The sequence below is a fragment of the Armigeres subalbatus genome, chromosome 2 (assembly GCF_024139115.2).
Source record: "Armigeres subalbatus isolate Guangzhou_Male chromosome 2, GZ_Asu_2, whole genome shotgun sequence".
Lineage (NCBI taxonomy): Eukaryota > Metazoa > Arthropoda > Insecta > Diptera > Culicidae > Armigeres > Armigeres subalbatus.
The window spans coordinates 272,413,669-272,430,288 of record NC_085140.1 but is presented as its reverse complement, the minus strand read 5'-3'; positions in this window follow the sequence as shown (position 1 = coordinate 272,430,288).

Here is a 16,620-nt window from a genome sequence, read left to right as displayed (position 1 = left end):
TTGGGAGACAACGACGGGAGGAAGACATACGGACATTGGCGTAACTACAGGGGGGCTAGGGGGGCTATAGCCCCCCTAGAACTAAATTAGCCCGCCCTAGAATTTTTGCCACTTTGCATGAATATTGTACTAATCTAGCCCTCTGATTATATATAGGCGTAACTGCCAGGAATGAGTTCTCTTAATTCACACCTCTCCCTCTACGAAACAATTGTTGTATCTTATGATAGGAATGTTAAACACGAAAAATAGTACGCTCCGTTAATTCTACAGCGCTATATATCATTACTTTAGGAAATTGGAGTAAGAACAGTGGTTCCATGCTGATGCAATGCTGATTGAATAAAAAATGGAAGCAACAGACTAAGAAAACAAATACAATTTCTAAAATTTGGTTGGATAAAGAAAGTTCTAGTGGCATACTGAACTGTCTGTATGGTCTTGATATTGACACAGCATAAAATGTTGGACAAACTGTTTAATGTTTAGATGCTTTGCTTATTGGCATATTTCTAAAAAATCCTGATTTAAAATTGGTTTTCTCAGCAAGTATTTAATCTTTATATATTTCAAAACAGAGTTTTGCGAGTATATCAAAACAGAGTTTTGCGAGTATATTTAATTAAACCTAGCGTGTTCATAGTTCTTAAAGATGCATGGCCTTTCTGAAAGAATTATCAAAAGAATTCTTCTGAAAAATTGAGAGCCAAATACTACGTATCATATGTCTGTATCGATCCAGATATTTTGAAAGCATTTCTTTCTGTAGCTTTGAATGGTAATTTGGGGGATTTTCTGCTATTTCAGAAAGGCAAAATTATGAGTTTTCAAGAAGAGGTAACAAAAATTTAGATGAGAAAGAAATTGGAATTCTTTCGGATGGATAAAACTCCACAGGCGTCTTACTACCCAACACACAATTTAAGTTGAATAAACTAGTATTTTAGCTGAACAAGCCAAATTGTGGCGAAATAAGCTCTTTATCAGCCTCCAATGCTTGTTGGGTAAGCTCATATGTTATTCTAATCGCATATTTTTTTTCTGAAATCTGACGACAGAAAATTCATCACTCACACTCAACCTCCTGTGAAATGATGGTTCTGAGACGAACCGACAATGCACCTTTCCAATCACAGGCAAAACCAGAATTTTTAACTTGACGTAGCGGAAAGCTTAGAAATTTACAAACAAAAACAAATAAACTTACTTAACAAAGATCAAGGAAACGGATATACCTGGCTGTTTAGATTACTACCCACGGGACGACGACGAATCGGTCCAAGCGACATGCCCTAATTTTTACCTACAGTTCTACCTACACACCATATTTAAAGTTAATGAGCAATGTTTTTCTTCAGTCGATAACAAACACTGAAGAAGTTTCCAAGTAGGAAACGAAATACGTATCTGCTTGTTGATACATAAAAAAGTTAATAGTGGAAGTAAATGGAAGAATAATAGTCTTTTAACCTTGTAGCATTTCCCCTAAGACGCTCTAAAATAATTAATCAGAATTTTGAAATGAAATTTCTTTTGTCTACTCTGACATTAACGTCAGATGATTTGCCATCCATGGAGAAAAAAGTTCTGCAGCGTCGCCAAGCGATCATGATTTGCACTTTGAAGTATGTTCGTCTCGGCTCAACCTCTACTAATGTATCTGAGAAAAATCGATTTGTTTACAATAATTTTCCTTTCCAATTACTAACAGAAATAAAATCTGAATTTTGAAAGAAAAAATCACTTGACTGCTACGGACGGACGTTTCTGCAGCGTTGCTCTCCGACGAGCGTTTGTGATTCTGATACTGACGGCCGCTCGATGATTTTCCGCTAAAAATAAAAGTTCAGTACCGCCACTGATATCCCGAGACCGCAATCGACGCCTAAGAAGAACAGATTTTCTTTCCACAAAGCGCTTTTCTAATCACTGATAATAGTGAAGCTAAACTAAATTCTAATCCATTGTTTTTAATAGTTGGGGAAAATCTTAAAGAGTTCGTCGATCGATTGATACCAAAATCTCAAAAATCGTTACTTTTCGTGAAGGTCTCAAATTTGATTATGCAGAATTACCTCCCTATCTTCGCAAAGGACGTAATCCTACGTCAAAAATTAGCCCCCCCTAGAATTTTTCGTTAGTTACGCCAATGCATACGGAAGGGATTAACGACAGACATTGAAATGTACAATAAGAGGAAGACATTGGTAATGGGGTTCGACAGACAAGGGAATGGGCAGACAATGATTACAGTCTTACATCAGCAACTTTCAAAAATGGACCAGGACCAGGACCAGTGGACCAGGGACATGTACTCAAGATCAAGGCCCGACAACACTTCCCTAATAGGCTTTGGTTGTTTTCCTCGGACCCGGAGATGTTCAGTTAGCGTAGATTTGGGGCCACGATGCTCTCAGCACGCCCACACGACATGATCGATGTCCTGATAATCCTCGCCGAGATTTCCTTCAGAGAGACCCACTCTGAAAAGATGGGCTTTTAAAGTATAGTGATTGGACATTAGACAACACATGGTTCGAATGAAGTCTCGCCCCATATTCGATTTTTTTAACCATGGACGCTTCGATACCTGCGGGCGAATTGAATACAGCCATCTACCCAACTCCCCATTTGTCCATTTATATTGACAGCTGTTCAAGGTTTCCTGACGAACTAATGTGAAAAATTCATCGAAGGTGATTTTCCGATCATAAATATCACCTTCCATAGCGCCCACCTTAGCCAAAGAATCCGCTTTCTCATCTCCCGGGATCGAGCAACGATAAGGGACCCAAGCCGTGGTGATTGTGTAAGACCGTTGTGATAAGGCACTCAAAGCTTTTCGTATCCCATTCAGAAGATACGCTGAGTGCTTAACCGGTTTCATTGACCGAACAGCCTCCAAGATGAAAAGGTGGTCAGGAGGTAGGGAAGCGATTTGTTCGAGTGAATAGTGTACAGCTGCTAGCTCAGCAGTATACACGGAACTAGGCTCTTTGAGCTTGAAGTAGGCGCTATGAAAAACGTTGAAAACACCGAAACCAGTGGAGTCATCCATTTTTCACTCAACTGTGTAAAAGCTTCTCTCCTCGCCAGCGTGCCCGTATTTGCTTGCAAACAATGTAGGTATGACCTCCGTACGAAGGAAGTCTGGTATTCCAAGAACCTCCTGTTTCATGGACAGATCAAATGATACAGAGGAACTGTAGGAGTCTAAGAAGTTAGCACGATTGGTGTCAACCGAAGATGGGCTTACCTCCAGCGTCATATACCAGTGGTAAATACTCATGAATCGAGATTGAGGGTTTTGTTCGAGCAGCTTCTCGAAGTTGTCAATGACCAATGAATTGAGAACCTCACAGCGGATGAGGAACCGGAGCGATAATTCCGCGAAACGATCTGTCAACGGCAGTACTCCCGCAAGTACTTCCAGGCTCATCGTATGAGTCGAATTCATACAACCTAACGCGATACGGAGACAACGGTACTGAATCCGTTGAAGCTTCAGCATGTGTGTTTTAGCCGCGGACTGAAAACAGAAACTACCGTATTCGAGGTTGGTTGTTCGGTACAACGTGATAAGATCTTCGGGGTGCGCACCCCACCATGTTCCGGTTATTGATCGCATGAAGTTGACCCGTTTCTGGCATTTTTGTGTCAGATACACAATGTGCTTCCCCAATTGTGCATTTTGAGTCGAACCAGACCTCGAGGTATTTAGAAGACATGCTATGAGTGATTGACTTACCCATCAGTTGAAGCGAGAACTTAGTTGGCTTATGTTTTTTGAAAGGACAACCATCTCAGTTTTCTCCGGGGAGAATTCGATACCCAGCTTTAAAGCCCAAGCAGACAAATTGTCCAAAGTCAGGACAGCATCGCGATTGGGCGATACGAATTATAATCCGACGCAGGTTTTCCGGGCTTCTGGATGGCTATCACCCTCACTTGCCTCCAATCATCCGGAACAATGTTGCGCTCCAGTAACTGGTTGAACAAGCTCAATAAGCGCCTCTTCGCGACGTCTGGGAGGTTTCTAAGCAAATTGAACCTGATTCGATCCATCCCTAGAGCGGAATTGTTACATGAAAGGAGAGCAAGTAAAAATTCAATCATCGAAAAGGGACTATCCATATCATCCCTGTCAGCAAGAGCATCACGTAGCTCTTGCCTCACCGGTACCGAATCCGGACAAACATTCTTTGCGAAGTCGAGTATCCACCGCGACGAGCTTTCACGATCTTCGTTTACGGACGACGCGTTGCGCATTCTTCTCGTACGATCGAACCGTGTTTCCGAAATTCTTTGAACGCTGCGGATTTTTTGCGATAAAGTTGTGTACACTCGACATCCCACCACGGACTGTGTGGTTTCCTACGAACCGAAGCTCCTAGCACTGGCCGACGTTGTACCTGAAGAGCGCTGTCAAGAATCAACTGCCATAGAAACTCGTACTCTTCACGAGGGGGAAGTGTTTCTATCGACATTACGCCATCAATGATGGCCTCCGCATATGATCCCCAATCGATGTGCTTTGTGAGGTCATATAAGAGGTCGACAGAAACAGATTGATTACGTCCATTGGAAATCGAGACTTCGATCGACAAATGATCACTACCATGGGGATCTTGGACCACCTTCCAAGTACAGTCCAACGATAATGAGCTCGAACAAATGGAAAGATCTAGACGGCTATCTCTTGCTGGAGGAGCCACTCGTGTAACTTCTCCTGTATTCAAAATTGACATATTGAAGTCGTCGCAGAGGTTGTATATCATTGATGAACGGTTGTCGTCGTACAGTTCCCCCCAGCCTGTTCCGTGGGAGTTAAAATCTCCTAAGAGCAACCGTGGCTCGGGCATAACCGAGCAGATGTGCGAGAGATCTCTACGAGATATCGCGGTGTTTGGAGGAAGATATATCGAGGCGATACTGAGGTCTTTTCCTCGAATAGTCGCCTGACATGCGACAGCTTCCGTGCCAGACATCAGCGCAAGATCGACTCTATAGAAGGAGTGCTGTTTTTGATCCCTAAAAGCACCCTCCATATCGATTTGCCCGATCGCGGCGGATTATGTTGAAATCGGGAAAATGAAGGTTCACATCTGGTGTTAGCCATGTTTCACATAAAGCAAAAGCATCGCATTGTAATTTGTTAACTAAAATTTTAAAATATCTAATTTTGGAAGAATACTTCGACAGTTCCACTGTAGAATCGAAATCTTGTTACCCTTATTGACTAAGTTAGCCATCGAAGGATACAAATGACTCGAGGAGGGGCATTTTTGAAGCCAGCTGCTTCAGGAGAGGAGTCAGACTAGGAAAAACAGTCTTGACCATGTTCTTCACGGGGTCGGAAGCATCAAAGAAGTTGTGGATGAGCTCAACGATGCCAGAAAGTGTGAACATTGGAGTGCTCGGGAGTTCTTCTGCTCGCTCTTTATGCTTCTTTCTGGCTGAGAAATCGCAAAAAATGGGGTATCTGGGATTTTAGATGTTCCCGGAAGCGGTGGAAACTCTCGATCATCCCGATGTGAAACCACAAAAGTTGAACGTTTTTGAGTATTTCCACCCTCTTTGAATTTGACCATGTTGGATTGGGGCTCACTTTGATGTTGTTTTCTAGGCTTTTTCGAGGGTCGCTGGCTCTGTTTTACTCTCTTCCTCGTTGAGCCATTGAAAACAAAGAAAACCCCATTTCCAACCTCGGAGTCAGAGCTATCGTCCAAAAGAAGAGACGAGTAGATGGTGTCAGTGGAGAAGTGGAGTGGAGAAGCGGCCTTCCTCAACATTTCGGCATAACTTCGCCGAGAACGCTGCTGAAGAGACCGTTTCTGGTGGATTCGCTGCTGTATGTACGTTGGGCAAGCTTCAAGAGCATGTGGAGGGCTTTCTTTACAATAGACACATTTCGGTGCCGTCTTGCACGCGCCCTCCTCATGCTTCTCTCCGCATGATGCACAGCGAGGTTTATTGCAGCAGTACTGAGCGGTGTGGCCCCTTGCAATTAACACAATTCTTCATCTTCGGTATATACAGCCGAACAGGTAGACGAAGTTTGCCAATCACTACGTAGTCAGGCAGTGCGGACCCGGAAAAAGTGACGCAGAAAGAGTCAGACGGGGAATAACTCCGCTTCTCTCCCTCCTGCGACACCGAATACATTTGTTTGCAATCCAGTATCGCAACAGGAGGCAAAGAAACGTTCTTGAAACGACCGAAACCTTGTTTCAAATCGTCGCATGTCATACTTCCCTCCGTCACCACCCCCGCGATCTCACACACTGCTGACGGTAAATACACCTTATATTCGAGAGTGAAAAGCTCACAGGTGGCAATCTCGTTGGCCTGTTTGCGATCACTGACCGTGACGCGAAGTTTACTGGACCCAACCATGTCAATGGTCATGACAGATGAGAATCGCTTTTCCAGATCTTTGCTGATCTGGCTGATATTCAAACGTTTGCCTTTGGGTCGAAAGAAAACAACATACGGCCCACTAGAGTCGTGAGGGTAGACCTTGGGACGGGGGCTCGTAGAGGAAATTTTAGCGATGGTGGTGTCCATTTCGTTTTGGTTTGGAACACCCGAATGCAACGAAACATCTGACATGGAATACGAAGTACCCCCACCATCTTCGCCTTCGCGCATTGCGGACACGAGATGCGCCGGTGCATACTGGTTCAGAAGCCCCCAAAATGTGCGTTTTTAGTTTTCGACCTGAAAACTACATTTTAGAGTCATGATGACTTCAGAAGAGTTGAAGGATATTTCTTGGGCTTTCTTTTGATAAGAAAATATCAATGATCTATCCACCTTGGAGGGCGGTATGAAATTAAAAATTTACGCAGATGTACAAAAGTAGTGGTTGTCCTCTGCAATGTTATAAAGAATGTGAATTGGAACATCTTTTCAGAAGACACTATATTGGGCAAACGGTTTTGTAACGAATTAGAGTACGTTTTATATGAATGGCCCCCAAAAATCACATTTTGAGCGTAACTTTTTTGAACATGATTTTAGCACTATGAGGAATCTTTAGAAAAAAATAGTCAATTTTCACATTAACACACAATGAAAAGCAGCATGAAGCGGCAAGTCAAACAGCCACCATCTGAAAGATTCAGTTTTAAGCTACCGAATGCACAATGTCGGGACAATATTTCATTCACTCATACATCTATATTGCTGTCAAAATATGCATTTGACAACTAAATTTTCAGCCAAAAGCTCTATTTTTTTACACCGCTGCACTCACACAACTAATCGAAATCAGTTATCAAAAAATCAGGAGTACCAACTTGACCACTATCTCCTTGTCGCCGAGTCTGGCGCTGAGTGCTCGGCGCGGAAACACAAAGGTGGGAATAAAATTTTGGGGCTTATGCGCGATATTTGAACTTCCACAAAAAATCCCTTCCAATTTCCACAAGAAATTTGTCTTAATTAATTTCCATAGAAAATTCTAATGAATGTCGACAAGGGGATCGCAGTAGTCAACGATCGCAAGTTGACGTTTTTTTTTGCGGCTGATGTTTTTTTTCCTATGGAAAAAATTCTACCGATTTTTTTAAACGCGTTTTCGAGTGAGCTTCCAAATGTTATTCCTGCATCAAACTGTTCTCAGTCAAAGCATGGAAAGTGAAGAAGGCATAATAGTTTCGGAAGATTGTGAAGAAAAGAGGAACGCTGAAAAACATTGGACCAACATAGATATGGCTCAGGGAAGTACTGCCGAAGTTTGCAGCAATCGTGACATTCATCTACCAGACACCAGGAAGAAATCCCGAACATCACATGCGTTTCATCGTCGCGGTGCTGAGCTGGAGTATCTGTCGATTTTTTACTTTACCGGGATCACACTGAAGTCGAGCACTGCTGCCTCAAACCGATGCGATGGTAAAGGAAGGGAAGATGGCAGGGAAATAAGAGACGCAAACAGAGGAAATCAATTGGTGAGCATGTTCCAGTTATTCTCTATTTAATGTCAATTATGCAAAATTTAAAACTAAATACGCACAGGGCATCGTTTGCTGCTATTGCCGCGGATATTGTGGGAGTCCCAGGTATCCGGTTCACGAATTCCTCCAGCAGTTCTTTTAGGAATTTCTCCGGAAGTTTTTCCAGAAATTCTTACGAAAGTTCCCCCAGGAATTCTCACGGAAGGGTTTATCCGGAAGTTTCTCCAGGAATTCCTCTGGAAGATTCTCCAACAATGTTGCTGAAAGATTCTCCAAGAATACCTCCAGAAGTATACAGATTTCATTCGGAAATGTCTGCAGCAATATCTTAAGAAAATCCTCTAAGAATTCATTCAGAACTACTTCCAAGAATTCCTCCGGAAGAAGGATTTTTTTTGTAGGAACTTCAGGGTAAATTCCAGAGGGGTTTTCCGGTGAAATTTCTGAAGGATTTTCTTGATGAATTTCTGAAGGACATTCCTTAGGAATTTTTGAAGGAATATCCTTCAGAAATTCATCAGGAGAATCCTTCAGGAATTTCTCCAGAAAATCCCTCCGGAATTTATCCTGAAGTTTCCACAGGAATTCCTTCTTAGGTTGCTCCAAGAATTCCTCCTGATAATCCTCCAGAAATTCCTCCGGAAGTTCCTTCAATAAATCCTTTGAATGCTCCAACAGGAATTCTTCGAGAAATTTCTTCAGGTGTTGAAGTAATTAGAAGCTCCGTCAAGAAGAAATTAGTATAAGTAATAAGAAGGTTCATGAAGGGTTTATCCCGAAGTTGCTCCAGAAATTTATCCGGAAGTTCCTACAAAAAATCTCATGGTAAATTTTGAATCCCTACAGGGTATTCTTTAAAAATAAATTTGGAAGAATTCCACGTGGAAATTCAGTTAAAAAATCCAGTGGAATTTTAACCAGACTCAATAAAAAATCCAGGGAAACACTATCTCATGAAAATTTTAAATTAAATATAAATATTTAAATTATATTTAAAAAATATTCTCTAAAATTCTAACAATTTAAGCATTAAAAAAATAAACATTATTCCACATCAATAAAATAAGGACTTGATTGAATTTACAAACCTATATTGGATTTTGAAATTTCTCGCTGATATTCATAATTTTAATATTGAAGACATTTGAAGACATTGTTAAACGACTGTGAAGACATTTGAAAATATCATCTGGCATCCCTGCCCTTACTGCACCGAACAAGTAATTTCAAACGAACGAGAGAGACGTCCATAGACCTACCGTGCGGGACCGAAATCCGTACAGCACCGAAATCCGTCCATCTCATAAGATATCAATAAATTAAAGGAGGTTAAAGGTAATTAATGTAGGAATAATTAATCTTATCCTGTTCAGATACTTGACAGTAAGCTTTCAGGGCATAGAATTGAAAAGCAGGCTTTGAAATTATCACACAAAAAAAAAATAAAAAACCAATCTCCACCCACCAAAGGCGGAGTTTGTGCAAACATTTTGTTTTCATGTAGAGCATAATTGCACCAGTAACTGTGTTTTAATTGCTAATTGCAAATTATTACATAAGATAAGCGAAATACAAATCGAAGGGATCGCTTCTCAAGGTGCGTATCGAACTATCTACAGTGGTCGTTTAGTCGATCAGACTGTTTCAATTTGAATATTTAGTTAATAAATAGCTGTACGGATTTTGATCCTTTGATTCGAAATCCGTCCACGGTGGACGGATTTCGAGTCAGGAGTCGTTGATTTAATTCATTATTTTATCATGTTTTTCGTAGTTTTAATGAGTAAATGTGAAACACTTCAAAAGTAGAAGCCTTCATGCGCCTGTGTCAATGACAAACGTTTTATTTACATTAGATTCATATTTTCTAATGATTTTTCATATACTAAGGTGCTTAAGTGTACGGATTTCGATGCTTCTGGATGATCTTGACCGAAGTTTTTGTGGTTTTGCACCAACGCACACAAGTATTCTGGTATCTACTCTTGCTCCTGAAAACGACAAAAACCTCATTGTCTGTCGGCAATTTCGTTTTAAGGCAAACTGAACCACTACACAGTTCGAATGATTGTTTCTAGATTGCATTTTGCCTTCTTGAGAATCGTTTTCGATAACAATTTTACAATACACTGTAAAGCACTTCGAAGCACAATGCTTTTAAAACTGGGATACGAAATTAGCTTTAAAAATAAATTAAGCTAAAGTCATGTCAAACGATATTGAAAATAATCACTTCCTAAACTCCTAGAATAAGATTTGACCCTTTCCCAAACGTCATTCCTAATATTCTTCATCTAATATTAATCTAGTTTAAAGGCACTACACGTTGAATGTTTGCTGTGATCATTTTGCTTTTTAAAGGAAGCCACACGCTATACAACTGATCAGCAAGCAAAGTCCCTTGCCACTATAGAAAACTTTTTTATTGCTAGAAATGTTAAGACTGAGGTTGGAATCGATACCATAACCGCAGCACGTAGTGATTAAATGCATGGGACACTAATCACACCACTACGAAGCCTACATTTGTGATCTACCAACACTGTGAGAGTTTTCCATTCAGTGATTAGATTTCTGCATATTTCATTGATATTTTTGTTGAAAACAATAACCCTTACTTATCTGTAGAATTCAGTGAACATCTTCCCAACAACGCTACCAACATGAAGTCGTTCGTCGCTTGAACAGTCAGGTCTTTTAATTCAATTCTCGGAAATTCGATCCTTTCTTTCTCGTGCTGGCGGCAATTGGGCAACCGCTTGCTTGGCCCCCGAATGCCACCGAAAACGCCAAAACAAACTTCATCAGAACGTACAGAACCACCCCGTGAACGCCACGCTTGCCTTCCCAAAACGGTGTTCTAAATTAAAACATTTGTTTCTTAATTAGTTGATCAGATAACGAATCGTCGAACACGGCATCCTTCATTCATTAAAACCCTAAGGTTCACCTTTTCCTTCTTCCCTCGGGCGCTGCACCTCGTTGCGGCATTCCGACTGCTGCATAATTTCATGGAGGAGAGTTACCACGTTCTCCATCCCATCCATCGTTTCCGCACGTCTGTCTTGGGGTTCCATGCGTTAAGTAAATTCGTGTCGAACACTCAAGTTTGTAATAAATAACATGTGAAAGGAATTTGTTTTAAATAAATTCATGGCTCTTTTCGCTCATCAGAACTAGAAAGCCCGATGCAATATAGGGGCTCGCGCCCTCGTCGTTGAGGGTCTCTATAAACACGGTGTGGAAAAACAAAGGCAGAAAGTTAAAACTAACTGAGCTGACCATCGCCGCATCGCGGCCCAATGATTATGATGATGGTGGTGGCGATGTGACTACCTGATGGTGTGGGTCCGTTAAAAGAGCACTAAAAATTCTTTTAACACGATTCTCCTCGCCGCTGGGGAAGACTGCGCCCGATTAGGAGGGTGCTCATAAATTACGACCCAAACTGGATGCAAAGCGCGGCTCGCTGTTGGTTCGATTTGGAAGATTTAACAGCTTGGAACTAATTATATCTCAAACAGTGCATCGTAACATGATCATTAACTTTTTTTCGGGTATTGATGGATGAACGATCTGGAGCGCTCACTTGGGCGGTAGGTAATATTGATTGGCTAGCGTTGGATGAGTTTGGGTTGAAATGCCTAAGAGGTTTGATGGTGTTGTAAAGTGAGCCAACGAAGACTTCCAGCACATGAACTGTAGAGACAAAGGGTCGTTTTACTTCATAATGAATCATGAAGCAGATGAAAATAGCTAAATAACAGGAAATTATTTTCTTGATATCAGTATAAGAAACGTCGTTATGTAGAAATTTGGGTTGCATACCAAAATATTATGAATATTACAGGTAAAGTATTTCAATGAAATTACACAAAAGGACATGACATAATCTGAATCTAAAATAAGAAACAAATCAAATACCTTTTCATTGCTTTGTTTTTGATGGGATGAACATGGGAGCTATCGGATGAAGTGCCGAATAGTTCCCCTAGATGTTACGGAACCTAAATTAAGCACCCAATGCGAAGCAACTAACGTCGAAGCAGTCGATGAATTGATGTTTTTATACATTACAAATCGTGGATCCTGTTCTACTTCGATTATCACTCTTTCAAGAAATGAAGAAAACTGAATGCTAACGTATTAGGCTTCCACTCAGCGGGCTGATGTTCAATTCTCGTGAAGTGAGAAGTGAGATGTGGGATGTTAGAAGTGAGGTGTGACAAATGAGATGTAAGGAGTGAGAAGTTAAATGTGCGATGTTAGATGTGAAAAAATGAGTTAGAAGTTAAGAAGTAAAGTAGTAAGAATTGAGGAGTGAGAAGTGAGAGTGAGCAGTGAGATGTGAGAAGTGAGAAGTGAGAAGTCAGAAGTAAGTAGGAATATATGGGAAATGAGAGGTGAGATATATGAAGTTAGAAGTGAGAAGAGAAAAGCAATTAAGAAAACGGAAGAAAGAAAAATGAAGAATGAATATAAGAATAAAAGGAAATAAAGAAGAAGGAAGATTGAAAACGAAAGAAGCATAAAGGAAGAAGGAGAAGGATAAAAGAAGGAGAATGGTATGAGGAATAATAAAGAAAGAAGAAGGAAAAAAGGAATAAATAAGATTGAAGAACAAAGAGCAGAGAATAAATCAGGAAGAAATAATAAGGAAAGAAGCAAGAAGGAGGGAGAGAGAAGGAAGAAGTAGAAGAAGAAAGGAGAATGAGAAAAGAAAGAAGTAGAATTAAAGAAAAAAGGAGAGTAAAGAGAGGAGAGAGGAGAAGGAAAATGGAATAAGGATTAAGGAAGAAGATAAAAGGAAAAAATGAAGAAAGGAAGAAGAAGATACAATGAAGAATTGAGACCGAAAAAGGAATAATAATGAAGCAGGAAGAAAGAAAAAGGGAGAAGGAAGATAGAAGGAGAGAGAAAGAAGGAAGAAAAATAAAAAGAAAAACAGAAGAACGAAAAAGAGAGAAAGATGAAGGTAGAAGAAAGAGGAAAAAAAGAAGAGAGAAGCAAGAAGGATAAAGAAATAAGTAAGAATGAAATAGAAAGAAAGAAGAAGGATGAAAGAAGAAAGAAGGGGTAAATAAAAAAGGGAGAAGGAAGAAGGAAAAAGCAAGAAGAGGGTAGGAAGAAGGAAGAAAAAAGATACAAGAAAGAATAAAAATGATGGAAGAAGAATGAAGGAGAAGTAAAGAAGCTGAAAGAGAAAATATATAAGAAATAAGAAGGAAGAAAAAATGAAGAAGAAAGAGAGAAAGAAGAAGGAACAATGAAGAACGAAGAAAAAAAAGGAAGAAGGAAGCAGGAAGAAAAAAGAAGGAAAAAGGGAAAAACGAAAGAAAGAGAAAGTAAGAAGAAAGAATAAAGAGAACGAAGAAGTAAGAAGAGAGAATGGAGAAAAGGGAAGGAAAAAGAAAGCAAGAAAGAAAAAAGTAGAGATTAGGAAAATGGAAGGAAGAAGAAAAGATAAGAAATAAGAAAGAGAAAAAAAGGAAGTAGAAAAAAGAAGGAGAAGGCAGGAAGATAGGTTAATGACAAAATAAATTAGGAAGAGGTAAAAAGACAGATAAAAGAAATTAGAATGTGGAAAGAATAAGGGAGTAGAGGTGTGCGCCGCCGCTGCCGGCAGTTTTTGGCACGCCACTGCCGCCGACATTTTTACATCGGCGCTCAGCCGTTCGAAATTTGTCACGCCGCTGATCTATAATTTCCCACGCCGATTCAAATTTATAGAAGTCCACAGAATTTTCCGTGGAAATTCCGAAGCTTTAATGGAGTATCTGTAGAGTTTTTCGATAGATATACCCACCACCAGAGTGTAAGTAATTAACAGTGGCAACATATGCCGCATTTGACAGGTCTCCTGCTCGTTTGGAACACGATTTTGTATGGGAATGATAGATGACTTTTGTTCCTATTCTGACAGTGTCGCCGTTCTTAATTACATACACTCTGCCCACCACATCATGTGGCGATAGGCGTCCAAGGTTGATTGAGATTCTGTTGGTTTTTCCGTGAAGTGGACCATTAAGTGGTTGTGTAGGGATTATCACGCCTATCTGGAAAGTAGGAGGTTGAGGATTCGAGTCCCTCCAAGACACGTGGATCTTTTTTCACAAAATAGGAATCAATTTATCCATTTCGAAAACATGCGCTGTGCATGTGCACAGTCAAGATATTCAACAAGAAAGGAGAAAGATTGTTATTGGTTATTGGATAGCCATTGGACCGAAGGCCGCATGTTGTTTGACCAAATATGTAATTTGGCCGAACAAACCATTTAACCGAAGCACAATTGGTCGAAAATGTCATTTGGTCGGAGGGGACATTCGGCCGAGAATGCCGTTCGGCTGAAAAAGTCGGTTGGCCGAATACCTTTGGCTGAAATGGTCGTTTGGCAGAAAGGGCCATTTGGTCAAAATGAACATTCGACCGAAAGTGTCATTTTAGCGAAAAAGTCGTTTAGTCGGAAAGGTCATTTTGGCCGAAAATGCCGTTTGGCCGACTGGTTGTTTGTCAGAAAAGACATTTTCTGATCAAATGGCTTTTCCTGCAAAATAGCCTTTCTTCCAAAAGGCATTTTCGACCAAACGACCATTCCGGCTAATCGACATCTTCAGTCCTGTAAGAAAAACAATTTCTCTGGCCAAATAACCAGTTTGGACGAATGTCCTCTTCGGCTGTAATGTCATTTTCGGCCAAACCAATAGCTACCTAATAAAAGTTTCGGTTAAATGGACTTCGGCTAGATGACTTCCGGCTTAACGTTCTATCGGTCAAGTAGCATTCAATCAAATGGCTTTCCGCCAAATGACTTTCGGTACAAATACGGGAAGAGACGTTTGGGCGTAGGCCACATGGTCGAAAGGTGTTTGGCTGAATTTGTCGTTCGGCCACAATCTATCTAGCCAAAAATGCTGCTTAGCCGAAAAGGACGGACTAATTAAAGAAATGCACATACGGCCGAACATATCTTTCGACCGAACTGATCATTAGGTCGAAAAAGTCGTTTGGATAAATAGGTCACTTGACCGAAAATACCGTTTGCCGAAATAATCGTTTGGCAGAAAGGTTGTTATTATTATGTCTTTATTTAAGAGACTTGCAGCAGTTGGTTGGCTCGCCTCTGGTAAGGCAGAAAGGTAATTTGACCAAAAATGTCATTTGGCCGAGCGGGTCGACATTTTTGACCATAACACCCGTTCAGCAAATGACATTTTCGGCTGTATGACTCATTCGGCCAAATAAATTTTCCGCAAATGGCCATTTCTGTCAAACGACCATTTCAGTCGAACGGCATATTCGGCCTGCTGACTTATTCGGTCGAATCACCTGTTAGCACAAACGCTTTTGCCAAATGAAATTTTCAGCCAAACTGTTTTCTATTTAATAACCGTTTCGCCCGAATATTCGTTTCGACTCGACGACTTTTGGCTTAACGAGTAATTTGGCCAAATGGCTTTCTGCTGAAAGATTTTCGGCCAAATGACCATTCACCTTGTTTCGTTTACCAGATTTTTTATTTGTTGAAATCCACATTTTGATTTATGTAGAGTTTTCCGTGAAAATTCTAAATAATTTCTCTCGCTTAGAGTTTTCCATTATTTAAACAATTTCATATAGCAGTTAGTAAGGGGGTCCCGTAGCGTAGTTGGCTACACGTTCGTCTTACAAGCGAATGGTCATGGGTTCGATACCCAGCCCCTCCACAAAACCCTCGTCAGTTGCCGGATGCGCAGCCTATACGGTGGCGTATTGGGGAGCGCTATTACCGTTACGACTGCCTGAGGACGACTGACAAATTGTTTTTCTCGGAGGCATTGCTCCATCGTACCCGGATGAATGGACACCGAACAGTGCGCAACGATCATGGGATTCACGACACGGACAAATGGACACAATGGACTCACGGTGAGATGGACCAGCAACGACAACAATGAATAATGGAAAATCTTAACAATAGATTATGTGTGGATTCTGGCTACAAATACCACAGTGGATCTCGGCACAGTAGCGGTAGAGTGCCTACCAAATAAAGAAAGGAATAATAAAATATAGAAGTTAGGTACTATTTTCCGTGAAAATTCAAAACAATTTCTCATGAATATTCCAAACAATTTTCCACGAAAATGCCAAACAATTATCCACGAAAAGATCAAACAATTTTCGGGAAATTCCAAGCTTTCCTAGGAAATATCATGAAACTCTGGTACAAACTTCAAAGTAGTTGCTGTGAGATATCCGAAAATAATCTTCGAACATACGAACGATTTTGGAAAAAAAAACTAAGAAATTTTCGTTGTGCAAGTTCAAAAGATTCTCTTGGTAATGTCTTGTAAAATCCAGAAAAAATATTTGAGGGACGAACGCAATGAACAAAATCGTCACACCGATTCGCGCCGCCGCCGACTGAAATTTCTTTCGGCGTGACGCCGAAAACGCCGCCGGCGCCGGCCAAATGTATGCCATACGCCGCCGCCGACGATTTCCGGACCGCACACACCTCTATAAGGGAGAAGAAAGAAGGGAAAAGGAAGAACTGACTTCTCATTTCTCATTTCCCACCTTTTATTTTACTTCGAACTGATGGCCATTCGACCTAATGACCTTCGGTCTAATGGCGTGAAATCGTTAATGGACATGCGGATAGGGCAATCAAATT